Genomic DNA, 16193 nt, shown 5'->3' with positions numbered 1-16193 from the left:
TAATATATATACATATATATATGTATATATACATATATATGTAAGATAATTTATGCTCTCAGGCCAACCTGATCTCTCCACAATCCTTCCTAGGTGATTCTAAGCATATTTAGTTGACAGTTAAAACCAACCACTACAGAAGAAAAACTTCATCAACAATCTTACCCAGTGGTAGACCTTGTATGCTGCACTAATAACTTGCCAGACACTCTATGCTCACTGGAGAAACAGTAACATGACTATTACAAGAGTAACCAAGTACTTTCTGGTTGAATTTGAGGCCTGTCTACAGGAGTGCATTCATGTCTATTACTATAAACCTGGAGAAGAGCCCATGACTGGGGAGATCATATACCCCACAGGAGAGACCTTTTAATACCATTTTGCTAAATGAACACATTGTCCAAGTGTCTTCTAAATACTCATTTATATACCCATAGATTAGAGAGTTTCTCAGCCTTCTCCAGAGAGACTTTTTACTGCAGTGGGTGGTAGGTAACACAGACTGATAGCTGGGCAAAATGGTGAGAATACATGACACTGGAGTGCTCATCCCTAAATAGAACATCTATAGTAACTCCTCCAAGGCCCAGGGGCATCACAGAAAAGGAGAACAAAAATTATATGAGCCAGAGAAAAGGGAAATGGGCCACAGAAGATGTTGTCTATACACGATGCAGCTGTGACCTTCATGAAAAATACTCAATACAATTCTTGCCAACCGAATCCAAGAACCATGGCTCTGGGAAGATGCTGTGCTTGTGATGGATCTATAGGAAGAGGGGCTGGGCAGCAGGCAACAGAGTTAGAGGAGTGGGATGAGGTTTGGCAGAAAGGACATTTGACTCTGAGATAGACTACAAGGAAATAGAATCCTAATGAGCAAAAAGGAAACCAGAAGGTGAAACAAAATTGGAAGTGGAAGAAACCAGGCAGTCCATGTGGGCTCCATTCTTCCTGGGTACCTATTGCTGCTGCCATCACATGTGGACACCAGACTCCAGCTTCTTCATCAGACTCTAGTGACTTCATCAGACTCCAGCTTCTCCATCAGACTCCAGCTTCTCCATCAGACTCCAGCTTCTCCATCAGACTCCAGCCTCTCCATCAGACTCCATCTTCTCCATCAGACTCCAGCTTCTCCATCAGACTCCAACTTCTCCATCAGACTCCAGCTTCTCCATCAGACTCCAGCTTCTTCATCAGCCTCCAGTTTCTTCATCAGACGCCAGCTTCTTCATCAGATTCCCACTAGTAAATTTCTAGGGAGTTTCCATGCCTTTAGCCTCACAGAGTGGCCACAGAACTGCTCCTCCTCAGAGGCAGAGCTCTTGGCCTAAGCAGCTGCCAATTCTCTACATCTCTACTATGCAGGCAGTCAGCTGATTACCCAGTCTCCAATCCTCTAAGCCAGTCTAATAAAACCCCCCTTTGAAAAGCAGAGACTCCAGGGCTTCTCTGAATGGAGAGTCAATCACTTGGGATGGGGGATGGGGTGGGGGGAGAGGAGAGTGCAATTGGGATCTTGCATTAATTGCCAAGGCAGTACTGCCTTTTCCTGTGAAGAGGGTAGAGGCTGAGGTATGTCAACTCAGATTTCATATGATGAAGGTCTGGCTGCCAGTCCGTCTGAATGCGACTGAGTTTGGATATAGGGTATTTAAAGTGAAGATGACAAATCGGGAAGGAGGCTTGTGAGGGGCTTTTGTCCAACTGAAACGAATGATGGACTCAAACACAGAGAAAAGTCCGAGAAGGTATCCCAGAAGAGAGCAACCCGGTGACAGACACCTCAGGTCTGGAATATTGATTCCAGAATTATAAGAAAGTAAATTCCTGTTATTTGAGCTACCACACCCAGTCTGCTGGACTTTATTTTGTGGCCCCAGGAGACCCAGACAGGTATATGGAGAACGGTCCTTATTTTGATATCTTAAAACAGGTCTGTGAGATGTTTAGAGCAGGCTTTTGTAAAAGCTGTGAGGAAGCAAAGAGGAAGACAAGTCGAAAGGTGTAGCACTGAGCCTGTAGGTGGGACTTCCTAAAACAATAACTAGACATGAAAGGGTCTGCCTGAGGAACCATGTGACTTTGAATTCCCCTGCCATTCCTTGCCTCCAGAGGAGGAAACCTGTCCTGCGGCCACTGCCATTTGTCATAGATCCTTGTGCTCCTGCGTGTTGAGACCAGGGCTGGGACACAGAACCACAAGCAGCCTGTGGCTGGAATTTGTGGCTAAGAAAGCAGCAGTAGAAGCCAGATGTCGCAACCCAGGCTTGTCCAGAAGTCAGGCTGGACATCTGCGGAATTCATGTGGTCGCAATGTCCCATGCATGTTTGGGGAGAGCTGGGTGATGAGTGGAGTGTTTATACGCTTTTGGGAGAAAGCTGTGTGTTCCCACATTCCCATGGCCCTGACTGCAGGCTACGAGCTGCACGGCCTCCTTCCCACCAGCTGCGCATACAGAGTCCAACCAGGCTCTTTTTCTGACTTGAGAGGAACATTCTCTGGCAGAGACTAACCCTGCAGAGTGCTCCAGGAAAGCCGCTTTGGGAGCAGGAATGGCCAGGTCTGGATAAACATAGTTCAGTCCTTCAGATGTTTTGAACATGACTAAATAGCCAGCCACACGGTACTTCAGCAGAGCCTTTCAAATAGTTCATCTGAAGTCCTGGCTGTGATCCAGGCAGTTGCTGGTCAAATGCTAAATCTACTGTTCTAGAAACCAAACACCGTGGTGTTTTTAGCCTTATGGGATGAAAGCTAAGGCCCTGTGGGGTTGTTGCTGGGCTTGGGGAGGGGAGTTCTCTATACTCTGAACTTCATTTTCTTGTTGTCTAAAATGGCAGTAATAACGATGGTAAGTCTTCAATGGCATGAATCCTAAGTTTTAAAATCGAGAGGCAAAGGAGGACTTTTGCTTGGGTATTGGAAAGTTCTCCGAGTCCACGCACAACAGACACATCCAGGAAACACTGGAGGTGACACTGGGGATGACAATGATGAAGCTCACGACCTCTTGAACTATCAACGTGGCATAGTTGAAATACCTCAATTATCTCTCGATCTATCAATGAGGCATAGTTGAAATACCCTACTGACCTCTTGACCTACTAAAGAAGCATAGTTGAAATACTCCGTAGTACTGGCTGCATTAATCCATTATTCTTTTCTTTTTCTTTCTTTTCCTTCCTTCAATCTTCTTTCCTTTCTTATACCTTGATCTAGCAATCTAAGTGCTAGAATGGACACTAACTAGCTATCGTTTCTAGAAATAATGTCAGACTGCTGCAGTATGGTTGTTCTTCACACAGGCGCACTGCAGAATACATGGAGACTTGGAGATTCTCTTTCTAATTGTGCAGTCATTCACTCAACAAACACCTATTTTATTTCACACACCATAACTTAGCATACCCCCCAAAACAATAAGAGAGGCCATGACAATTCATGAGCTTATAACATAGAAGGATGATCATAATGGAAAATAAAACGTAACTAGACCTATCATTTATTCATGGCATCTGCAATCTGTGAGAAGCTCATAGGCCTGTGATACACAGAGATGTTGATTTTGCTGAAGTATGATATAAGCTGCTTGACTGGGCACAGTGTAAAGTGTGGACTTGAGGGTAAGAGGCAGAATAAGGCAGTAGAAAGCTGAGTTCTACTGCCTTCCCATCATCAGTGCCTCAGAGAGTTGTGTGACTGACTTTTCCTGGAGAGTTGCAGCACATATATATCTACTCACCCCAAGAAAGGAACCCACAAAAGACCAAAGTATGGATACCACTGAAGTCCTATTTAATGATCAAGTGACTTTTTATTGGGATTACCTATAGGAGTGTGGACGAGGGGTTATTTACAGGCACAGAGATGACTCAAAGTCAGCTACATCACCAAAGTTCACCTCAGTGTGGTGACGCCTCACAAAGCAGCGAACCTGGAGCACACTGCACAGCCTGCAGGCAGTTCAACCATCTGAGGAGCATTCTTTTCAGGTTGTCCTTTCCAGTTGCTTTGAGCCTCTTCCAGGCAGCTTGGCTGATTTCTGCTTGTTCCAGTCTGCTTTGCTCCTTCGAGAGTGGCTCTCTGCAGTATTTATTGTTTATTCTTAGGAGGGAGGGGGCCTAATGAATCTGGTCAGTCTCAGGGACTTCCTCAAACTATTTTGAGTTATTTACTATCTGTCTTAAGGAGTCTCCCTGGAGCTGAAATGTTTCAACCTGGGAAGAAACTGCTATGCAATGTGTTTGGTTTTCTGAGGCAGCCACTAGAGCAGTAACCTGAAATGTTACAGCATCTCAGTGCTATTGTGCTGAAGAACTACTGGAACACAGAGCTAGCAGGAATTTATATTACTAGGCATGGAAGAGAATGAAGATCTCTGAGGCAGCAATTGTTCTTATTCAGACATGAGAAGCATTTGAGAGAAAGCACAGGGTTCATGAGCACGGAGAAGGAAAGCCATGCCATACTCAGACAGTGTTTCTCATGGGCATCTAGCCGATGCATCATGTGCCATTCCAGGTGGAAGATGTCAGGAGGGGACTCACAGAAGAAGCGTCTCAGGTCAGATGACTGGGGTGGGGGAGCCGTGGGCTGACCCCCAAAACGCCAAAGGAACTCTGGCCATGTTAGCAAGAGAGATAGTCTTTAATCTCTTAGTAGACATGACACACAGTCACTGCAGACAAATACATAGAACAACTAGAACACTGGAAATTTGTCAGCAAAGAATGGTTACCCCTGAGAGATAAGACACAGATGAGGTGGATGAGTCTCTAACAAGCTCACACCATTGGATTTCCAGTACTGCAAGAAGAGACCCATGAGTAAATTCCTGGGGCTGAGAAGAGTCGAGAGTCTGGTATCACAGTGTCATGGTCATGTGAGGTCTCCATCTCCTTCACGCCAGACTCTGTCGTCTTGAAGCATCTGAGGGGCACACTTCTTGAAGCTCAGGCCATGGATGTTCTGCACTTCCTTTCCAGACCTCACCTAGAATCCTTAGAGAAGCTTTTGGGCAAGAACTAAGGTCTATGGTTAACTGTAGCGTTATGTCTCCTGCTCCAACTTTTAGCTTGTGAAGAGTTGAGTGTTGAGACTCCTTGTTCTTATTGTAAAGCACCTTTTAAAGTAAGGTTTTTGTTCTTTATCAACCCTTTGTTGTTTGGTTTTCATAAGCCTTTTTCTGAAGATTGGAAAAAAAGTCATTGTTTCTGTGTTCAGAGAATACTGTTAACTGTCTAGTGTGTGAGATACGTGTAGTGTTGTGACTCTGGGCCTGAGATTATACATGTGTAGAGCCAGCTTTAGCTCATTTTCCAGCAAAACTACTCAAGATGCTGCACACAGGACCTAGGCAAGCTCATAGACTATTTAAGGTCCCCCAGAGGTAAGCAGAGCTATAGAAGAAATATTAGAAACCTCCTCTTCCTCCTCAACTTCCTCCTCCCCCTCTTCCTTCTCCTCCTACTTCTCCTACTTACTCTTCCTCTTCTCTTCCTCCCTCCTCCTCTACCTCCTCTACCCATCCTCTCCAGTTCTTTAGTGCTCCGATGTCCCATAGCATTTAGTAGACATGTCTGTCTTCCAAGTCATACAGACTCATGTAACTAATTAAGACAAACTAGAAATAACAAGCGAGTACCCAGTAATAACAATAGCTCACAGGGAAGTCTTGCTCTCCACTGACCCTCAGAGCATACCACAAACACACAGGACTCTCCAGATGACTCCTCAGAGTGAGTGACTCCTTAGAATAACTAGACTCTCAGAAATATCTGAGAGTCTCCATAAAGCCCAGCAATTACCACAGGCCTCTGGGTAGCTTCTAAAGCTTTCTGCCACTCTCATTTTTTGGAGATGCAGCTGAGTCAACTCTTAAAGTAAGTTTCTAAGCTTCAGAAGCTTGGGAGCAAGAAGAAGTTACTTTGCTACTACAGGGAACATCGCCTCTCTCCCCATTGACATAAACTCCTGCTCCTAAATGTAACATGCTTGGCACCATCCCCCAGATCAAGGGTTATTAGAGTATCAGTTACTTTAAGCTGTGTAGCAAACCACCTCAAAATTTTTTGGCCTAAAATAGCACGCGATTGGCTCTTACAATTCTCACGTGGCTTCCATTGGCATCTCTCTGCTCCAGGCCAGACTCTGGTGCACTTGGGGGATCTTAGCAGAGGTAGCTGGAGTGGTGCTTGAGAATCTCTTATCATGCTGCCTCTTAGTCTCTTGAAGTGACCAAGCCAGCTCAGTCAGTCAAGAGGGTCTTAAGGGAGGGAGGGAGGGAGGGAGGATAGAAAAGGAAGAAAAACAATTAGATGAAATTATAACATGGCATCAGCCCGTACTGAGGCTGAAGCAGCTCTAGTCTTTCCCAGTCTGCTTTTATATCATTCTAGGTATATCCAAAAACCATGATAAGTTCTTAAAACAAAGACAAAGTGGGACTGGAGAGGTGGCTCAGTGTTTAAGAGCACTGACTGCTTTTCCAGAGGTCCCGAGTTCAATTACCAGCAACCACACGGTGGCTCACAACCATCTTTGATGAGATCTGACTCTCTCTTCTGATGTGTCTGAAGACAGTTACAGTGTACTCACATATAATAAATCTTTAAAAAAAAAAAACCCAAAGACAAAGTAATCAAAGTAGTAAACAAAAAGATCATGTAAGATAGTAATTAAGCAAAGCAGTAAGTCAAGAGATCACTCAAGGTAATAATTAAGTAAAGTAGTAAACAGAACCCCACAGTCACTGCTTCTAATATTCTTATCTGAGCCTACTTCCCTGTCTGAGCCCAGTGACAAATGCCAAATTCCTAGAAGCAGCACCAAAAGCTCTCAACACAGAAGCATGTCTCGGCTTCCTGCTACAGCCTTTCCTGTGTTGCACTGTTAATATCACACTAGCATGGGCAGATGCAAACTTAAAGAATGGAAAATTAGAATCCATCTCTTGAGGGAGGTGTGCATTAGGGCTGAGAAGCATCTGCAGGCTGAACGATGTTGTTTGTTCCTAGCTACAGTTGCTGCTCAACAAATATCTATTGAACGAATATCATTTTAAGAGGTCTTCAGTCTTGCTTCTCATCATGTAGTTGAACTGAAGATGTTAAAAGCACATTTGTCCCAAAGTTTGGCCTCTGTAGAGTGCCATGGATGCCAAATACACTTAGTCACTACCTGGAAAAAGTCAGACCTCTCTCACCATGGAAGAAATCAGCAAAGTCCAGTGACCTCGGTAAGGCTCTGGTTTCCTTGATGGAAGAAAGCGCTGGTGTGGGCAGGAAACTGATACTGCAGGGGGAAGCTTCTAGTAGATGGCCAGCCTGCTTCAGCTCCACCCAGGAATTCACACACTGTGTGCTAAGGGATAGGATTGAGAACCAGATGCCAAAACTGCATGCCTGCAGTGTTGTCTGCAGATACAGATGCCATAGACTTCCACCAGTGTGCTCCTGGTTGCTCTTTGCCTGGCCTCATACCGAGGAACCTCTGAGTTCATCCTCACCCTTAGTTTGCTGTAGTGAAGACTTTCTCTGGAGCAAGTCATTAAGCAGCACCCCCCCTATGGTCTCTGCTTCAGGTCCTTCCTGTCTCCAGGTTCCTATCTTGGCTTCCCTCAGTGATATATGACCTGACAGTTGTAAGATGAACTAAACCCCTCCTTCCCATATCTGGTTTTGCTTGGTGTTTTATCACAGCAATAGAAAGAAAACTAAGAGAGTAATCATTAATTTTTCTAATGTGTCGCTGAAGATTTAATCTGCTGGATTATTAGAAGAAGTTGTGGTGTGATAGCACTCTGACACTCAGTTCCTCTGGACATTTCCTCAATTTCCTTGGGACATTGCTGAGTTCTGTGATCTTGGGATCCTCTGTGTTTCACCAGCCATCCATATGTAAGGCTTCACTCAAAGGGCTTTGGGGATGGGCCTTTGAGAACTCCATGATAATAAGAGACCCTAGAACATGACAAACTTCGTTGGCAGTGTATAGATGGAGGCTCCATAGCCCGATGTTTGTTGGGGGATTTAGCACAAAGAGGTGAAGATAGAACGATGCTCTTGTGAAGGGGAACATCAGAGAGGGCCCACTCATGTCTAGGTAGTATCAATATCACTCAGCAGTCCTCTGAGTCAGAGAACTCTGAAGGGCCATCGCAACTTGGGATCTTATAACCATAAGGCTCCAACTTGCCCACAGGTAGATGATTGGGCTGAGGTATGCAAAGAAGGTAGATACTATATGGCCAAAACCATGATTGTCAGAACTACTTTTAAAATAGTGTAATGTATAAAAAATTGTTTGAAATCACTTGGCTTTTGAATTGATGCATCTCAGCTTACAGTGAGCTAAATAACCCAATACTCAAAGGCCATACTTGGCTCATTCATGCACCATCTTAGCTGTGAAAGACCACAGCAAGCCACTCACTGAGATGAAATGCTGTAAAATGGGGAGGAAATGTATGAGGGCAGATCCTGAAGACCTGGGAACACTGTGATTCTGTCTTGATGGAGGGGGGCCCTGCAGGTGTCCAGGAAAGGAAGTGAACCACAAAACAGTAAGAATGAAAACTCAGAAAGACTTCATCAACCTGGATCTGGCTTAGGGAGTCTGATCCCTGGTGGTTCATTGCCAGCATGTTTAAAACCCAGTACCATTTAGAAAAAAGTTTCCTGATATAATACAATCTCCAGTTCACAAGAAAGAATAATTACATCAAAACTCAATCCAGGATGATTCTCATTTCTCCAAAGAAGACTGGTTTTAGAGATAGGCTACCTGTATTAGCTTATGGGCCTAGGGAAGGGTCTTGGTCACTGATAGCTTAGAAGTCCTTTGGGCTGTTAGCTATCTCTGATTCTTGTGGGAGTTCGGGGGAACCTCTGGTTATACAGATAATGTAGGGGTCATTTACACTATTACTATCTCTGGTGCTGGTATTGGGAGCTTTGCTGTAAGGGTCATTAAGAGTACTAGCCACCTCCAGGCCTGGTTGTAAGAGCTTGATGTGATCTAGTCTAATAAATAATGCAGATCACCAGGCTGCCAATCACCTCTAGTTCCTAGCATTCTGGATGGAAGAGCAGGTATTCCCTCATGATTAATGCTCTTGATTTCTCTGAATGTCTGTGGGTACAAGGATCTTTGTGTTTCCAACACTCGATCACCACATGATCCCAGATACATCTATCCTTTTTCTCACCTGGGTTCACAGTGACAAAACTGTTTGGGACTTCTCAGTGTCGGGTACTTTTTTCTATATTTGGAAAGTTATCTGGAACTTCTTAGCCAAGGCTTCCTGCCTTGAAATCCGCCTTTTGATTTTCTGAGATGACTATAGTGCATTTCCTCCATGGATGAAGCTCATAGCATTAGTGTCAGAGAAGGTCATGTTGGCCAATGTTTTCAAGAGTGATATTCAGTGACTCTGAATCTTGGAGATAACCTGGGAGCAGTTCTCTGTAGCTCGGCATGTTTAGGAAACACTCTGGAATCCAGTCTTCTCGTAGGAACTTGTGATGCAGTTACATATTAAGTAACCCAAGACTACATAGGACTAAAGTGGAGGAAGATATCACATTGTCCATTCTCCTGGGAAGGTTCATGAAAACACTCCACTGAGACACGGAATTCATAAATGTCTTCTAATGATTGAGGAGCTCATGTGGGAGAGGAATTCAGACGTTAATATTATTCATATTTTAAGTATGGACACATACTCTGAGGCTGGGCATTAAGCCAGAAAGAGGAAGAAACTGAAGGAAAAGACAATATGGTAGTAGGTGGCAAACCATGCCAGCCACACAGGGCTTTCCCCTGAGCCAAACTAACCACCATTTTCAGTATTGTTTTAGTCATCTGAACCACATGTCTTACCACATGCTGTGGCCTCTCTCTCTCTCTCTCTCTCTCTCTCTCTCTCTCTCTCTCTCTTTCTCTCTCTCTGTCTCTCTCTCCTTCTCCCTCCCCTCTACCTCCCCCTCCGTCTCCCTTCCTTCCTTCCTTCCTTCCTTCCTTCCTTCCTTCCTTCCTTCCTTCCTTCCTTTCTTTCTTTCTTTCTTTCTTTCTTTCTTTCTTTCTTTCTTTCTTTCTTTCTTTCTTTCTTTCTTTCTTTCTTCCTTTCTTTTTCACATTCCAAGCCATGAACCTAAACCAATAAATTCTGGACTCCATAAGGACCCCTCAAGATAAAAACAGATCTAGGCCTACTTTCTTTCTTCAGAATCATCTGATATATTATTTAAAGTAAAGTATAGGATTATCAAACTCTTAATGCATATAAACCTTAGCATCTTACCATCAACACTGAAACACATCAATCAGCCCAACACTAATTGCCTACCTTTCTGTGCAGCTGTGCCTAGCAAGCCCCGGCTCCTGGCCCTCTTGCTCCTTCCCTGGGGTGGACTGTTTGTACTCTTTCCACTTGTGCCAGAAAACCACAGATTCCATGTGCTGGAGACCTGGTGCTGAAATGTCTGACTAGTCACTACAATTAGCCCTGTGGTGTGCTTAGCTCCCCACAGTTTGTTTACTCATTTTAAGTCAGAGCATGGAAACACGGTGTATTTACTGCCCGTCCATTGTTGAATCAAAATATAGATGCATTTAATTTAGAGGGAGGATTCAGGAATCTCAGGCCAGGGTTGGCTGGCTCTAGGCAGCAGGGCTGACGTTGAGACAGAGTGCCCCAGTGTGGAGTGCACAATGGGAATGATGCCTACCTGGTGTCAGCCAGGAAACAAAGAGAGGGTGGGAATGGGCTGGGGTCCTGATGACATTGCTTCTGAGACCCTGCTGGCTTACTTAGGTCCTACTGTTTATAGGTTCCTCCGCTGACAAAGTCTCAGCATGCACATGGCTGGAGGAATGGCTATCCCAGCCACAACACGCACCTCTTACAGAGGTCAGCCGCACTTCATAATCATGGGGTTTACCTTCATTGCTGTTACCATGGAGCTGTGAGACACACATGTTGAACCTGGTGGCGCAGGTCTATAATCCACAGCTACTTCTGATTGCGAGTGGGAGTCTAAGTCTTGCTGGGTTACAGAGTGAGTTCAAGGCCAGCCTGGGCAACTTAGTGAGACCCTGTCCCAAAATTAAAACAAACAAATGAACAAAGAAAAGCCTTAAAAAGGACCAGAGGACTAGGAAGATAGCTCAGTGGTAGAGTACTTGCTTAGCACGTGAAAGGACCAGGGTTCAATCCTCAATTCCTTAAATAAAAAAGAAAAAAAAAAAAAAACAAGATTGTCTATTTGTTGAGTAGTTAAGAATATGGTCTGATGGCCAAAGTTTGTATTTGGGCACCAGTGTCTTGCCAATTGTGTGGGTGTCTTAGGGGTAACAGCCACTCTGTCCTTAGAGGAGTGTGTTAAATGAGATGTTTAGAATTGACCCAGAGAAAGTGCTCAATACATTATGAGTATAATATTGTATATGTATTACGCATGTCTCTGCATTTCCTTATTCCCCACCTCTATATTATTTTAACGATTTCTACAATAGTTGAACTTATGGCTGCACCAAAGTTTACTGAATAGTCATAATTTCTTTCATTATAGGAATTGTCATAATTAAGATATTTGAACAGCAGCTTTTCACACATCCAGGACTATTTTCAAATACATTTCTGAAATTCATTTCCAAGCCCACATCTTTAAATGATCTCCACACGACCTCCCAGCTAGTGGACCGAAGCTCCCTGGATTAGGTATTTCCTGGACCATAACAATGAAGAGGAAACACGCTTGAAATTTTGCCCACTTTTCCCTTTGAACTTCACAAAAGGGTTTGACTTTTGACCTTTGCCTGTGACCATCCTGGTGTAGCTAAGGTTTCACACTTGAAAGGTAGACAGAGGCTCTCAGAGGGAGAGAACACCTGGCCTCGGTGTCATTCTCAGACCTCAGGCTCAGAGGCACACACCTCTGGGTGTGAGTGAGACACCTTGGGGCTACAGTGGGGTTGTTTCCCCAGGCCCCTGTTGTTCTTCCTGCTGGAGGCGAATGGTCATTTCATGCTTGTAGGGCTCAAGCATCCCCTTTTGGTTAGTAGTCTTTTCTGTCGTCTCTCTGTATGTCATACATATCAAGTCCAGGCTGCCTTTAGAGAAAGGACTGAAGGAGCTGAATGGGTTTGCAACTCTATAGGAAGAACAACAATATCAACCAACCAGACTGCTTCCAAGGACTAAATTACCAACCAAAGAGTACACATGGAGGGACCCATGGCTCCAGCCAGCCACATACATAGCAGAGGATGGCCTTGTCTGCCATCAATGGGAGGAGAGGCCCTCAGTCCTGTGAAGACTCCATGCCCCAGTGTAGGGGACTATCAGGACAGGGAAGTGGGAGTGGGTAGGTGGCTGGGGGAACACCCTCATAGAAGCAGGGGGAGGGGGAGGAGATAGAAGCAGGGAGAGGGGTTTTTGGAGTGGAAACCAGGGAAGGGGATAACATTTGAAATGTAAATAAAGAAAATATCTAATAATAAAAAAGAAAAAAAGAAATGAAAAGGACCACAGCTGGTCTGTAGGAGCCTGGACAATCCCTCATCGTCCTCTTTCCTCCTTTATAAGTTCTGCGGTGAGACTGCTCACGCCCCATCTCTGTTGGAGCATAAGTCTGCCTCTTAGGACTGGGAGCTTTAGAAAAGCCTCAGCATTGCAAATACATGTCTGTTTCTGACCTTCTCTCACTCAAATCGCTCTCTGTCAGCTCGTGAGATGTCAGAGAAAGGCAGCCTTCTCCCTCCACTTGCATCTCTGGAATCTGGCTTCCCTAAGCACAACACATTCAGGGACAAAGAGCTGTTTGTGCTCTGTAGTTTTCTTTGTGTCTGCAACATAATTATTCGGTGCGTTCTCTCTCCCACAGGTGAAGGAGCTGAAGATGAACTTCATTCTGAGATAAAACTGTGAATTGCCAAGTTAGGTCGTGTGTGCATGTGGTATGTGTATACGTGCATGTGGTATGTGTGAATGGTGCACGCACGCACGTGTGTGTGTGTGTGTGTGTGTGTGTGTGTGTGTGTGTGTGTGTGTGTGGCTGATTTCTGCTTCCTTGTTTATATAGAGCATCTTCCCATCACTTCTCGGCCCATTCCTCCCTTTCTCCCCTCTATGCCTCCATCATCCCTCCTTCTCTCTATGCATTCTCCCCCCTTTCGCCTGTTCTTCTAATAAGCTGCTCTTGCACAAAGTCAGAACAGTGTAGATGCATCTAGAGCCAGTGAGTTGACTTTTGAAAATCCTTCCAGACCAGCTGCATCCAGGTTGGACCAAGAACTCTCCCACACGGACTGCCGTGAGGCTGCACAGGCTCCCTTTGCTGTGTGAACACTGTCCAGATAGTGATGAGGGAAGATGCTTCGGTGGCCACTTCACCACCCGGACACATGCCAAATTCAGGCTCACCTCTCCTTTGCTCTTCGGAAGTGTGCAGAATGAAAAACCACAGAGCAGGGAAGCAGGCCTTAGGTCTCAGCCTGGCCTTTTTGAGCTGATGCCGGGGGGGGGGGGCGGGGGGGAACACATGCATCTTTACCCTGGCTCTCTCGCATGGAAACGGTCACAGTGCTTCCATCTAGATAGGATGCTCTAGTCAACAGCATGTGATCATCGGCTGCCAAGTGCACCAAGGGCTTCCTCCTGCAGAGCCTGCTTGAGTCCTGCTCCACAAAGACAATAGTCTCATGGACTCGACTATTACTTCGCAGCATTGCTCCCGTGCAGGTGCTGGGCAGATGCGTGTGATATGGACTGGATGCTGGAAATCAGTAACAAAGGAAAGGTATAACTTTCCCATTTAATAGAAAGAGAAATGTGGGCGGCTAACTGTATATAAAGTGTACCTTTCATGATAAAAGAAAATTGAATTATAGGGAGTGTGCTAGGGACATTGGAGATGTGGTGAAGAGGAGGAAGCCAGAATGGGGCCTAAGTGTGAGCTCGAGGTGTCACGCTGGGCTCCTTCTTATAAAAGAAGATGCTAGTGGTACCATTTCATACGGTCCTTGCAAAGATTAGTGATTTGATTCACACGAAGTGATCCTTGGTCTTAATAGAATCGCTCAGCAAATACAAATGGCTAATGCTATTAACTCGTTCCGTGACTTCTGAGTGGAGTGATCATTCCTGAGAGACTCAAAAACTCAGTGCAGTAGAAACACTCAGCCGGTAGGATTAGCCAGTCTGGGCTGACTTCACTGTTTCCTTGGTGAAGATACAGGATTCTTATTTTCTCTACGTATAAAGGGGGAGGCAAACATCCACAATGATAAACATGACTAGATGTCTGTTCTATGTGATTATCGTGGCGAGTGGCTCAATGGAATGTTATTCATGGCTTCCAGGAAGTCTTATTTGGCTGAGGAGAGGGCTATGTACAGGAGCATGAGAGAACCAGAAAGACATTTTCTTCAGGGAGCTCCAGAGGGAGGAGGCAGACAACGCAGTCCTGATGGGTGAAGACTAGTGTGGGGAGTTGTATAGTCAGCAGGTCTTCCAGGGCCTGGCCACTGAGATGGAGGGCCGAAGGAGACAGAGGCTGAGAGGGCGGGCCTAGGGAAGACTGGACTCATGGAGGGACCTGATAGGCCCAGATGCAAAATCCATGCCTGCAACCCTTGATCTCTTCCTCAAATTTCAGTCTTGGAGGTCATAACTAATATTTTCTGATGTGACCATTCTCTCCTGGGCCAAGGGCTAACAGCTTCTGTCTGTTTGCAGCCTTCAAGTTAATCATGGGAGGGGGATATCAGTAAAGATCAGAGGACTTGTGCACCCTGCTTTCCAGAACTCTGTGCAGACCACATTAGAGGAGGAGTAGGATGGACTCATTTTGTCCATACCCCTGCCTGTTTCACCCGATGAGTCCAATCCATGTCTTGCATAATACAGCAGCCTACCCCTAGCCTCAACCCAGTTTATATTGAACCACAGAGGGAATCTGGAAGGAACAACAAAGATATAATAACCCCAGAATACCCAGATGGACAGACAGTGTGACATGCTGGGGATGCAGTGGGACAAGTGACTGGACTCTGAGTCCATCCCTTACCACTAATGCCAGTCTCTCTGGCATGGGCCCTAGTGGGATCATTGGCCATGTTTTCAGTGTCTTCTAAGTACAACAGTCAGGGCTAAGAACGGGTGCTGGGAAAATAGAAATGGCCATGGAAAGGGAGAAAGAAGTGACTTGGGGCGGGGGGTGGGGGGACTAGAAGATGCTGGCTGTGAGCGGACCAATTGGACCATTCAGGCTTGCCCCTGACTAGGAAGCCCAGCAAGCTGTGAGGTCTGTATGGCAGACGAGGATTTTCTCAAATGCTTTGGATTGATCATACGAGACTGGGGAAATCGCTGGGATTCCAGGAAATCTATTCAATCAAACCTCTTCCCTTAGATGAGCATCTGCAGTTGTTAGTGACGAAGACCCTTCTTATGAGATAGAGGGGATGGGCTGAGCTGAGAAAATGCCCCAAGCATCATCTGCTAAGCTCTCGACTTCCCAATTGCTCTTCCAGTCTACCCTGCCTGAGAGGTCAGAACTCTTTTCTGTAGAGGGTTGTTAGCCTGAAATGAGTGACCTCACAAAGGTCAATATTTAATAGCAATCTGGGGAAGGATACATTAAAGACAGAGCCGGAAGACATGTTTCTCTAACTTCCAGTCTAATACACGGCCAGCAGGGTATGCTAGGGCCGAGGGAGTCAGAGCAGAAAGAGCAGACAGCATGGACTCTTGCTAAGCAGGTACATAGCAAAGTGAACCTGACTTGGGCAACACTGAGATATTTGGTTCCCTGGTATTTGTGGATAGGGTAATTTGTGCCATGCTGGAATGCTGTACAATGATTTCTTGCACTCTGTAACACTGTATGTATATACCCATTACACAGATTTCAGTCCTGCAGGATCCACTTGAAATTGCAGATAGCCTACTAAGAATTGGCTGGACCTCTTTTGCCTGTTCGTAGGCTAGTGTTTCCAGGGAGATCGGCCCTGAGCTTTCAGGTTCAGGAACACTGCAAATTCATTCCAAGTTCATTTCCTGCAGGGCCTCTTGGGATCGCTCTATCCTGGAAGATACACAAGCTGGACACTGTCTCTTTAAATAGTAGAGGCTGAGAACCTCTCAGGCCACCATGACATATCCCAGCATTGGACCAGC

Source organism: Apodemus sylvaticus, chromosome 10 (genome assembly GCF_947179515.1).
Source record: "Apodemus sylvaticus chromosome 10, mApoSyl1.1, whole genome shotgun sequence".
In the NCBI taxonomy this organism is placed as follows: domain Eukaryota; kingdom Metazoa; phylum Chordata; class Mammalia; order Rodentia; family Muridae; genus Apodemus; species Apodemus sylvaticus.
Note: the sequence above shows the minus strand (reverse complement) of the source record.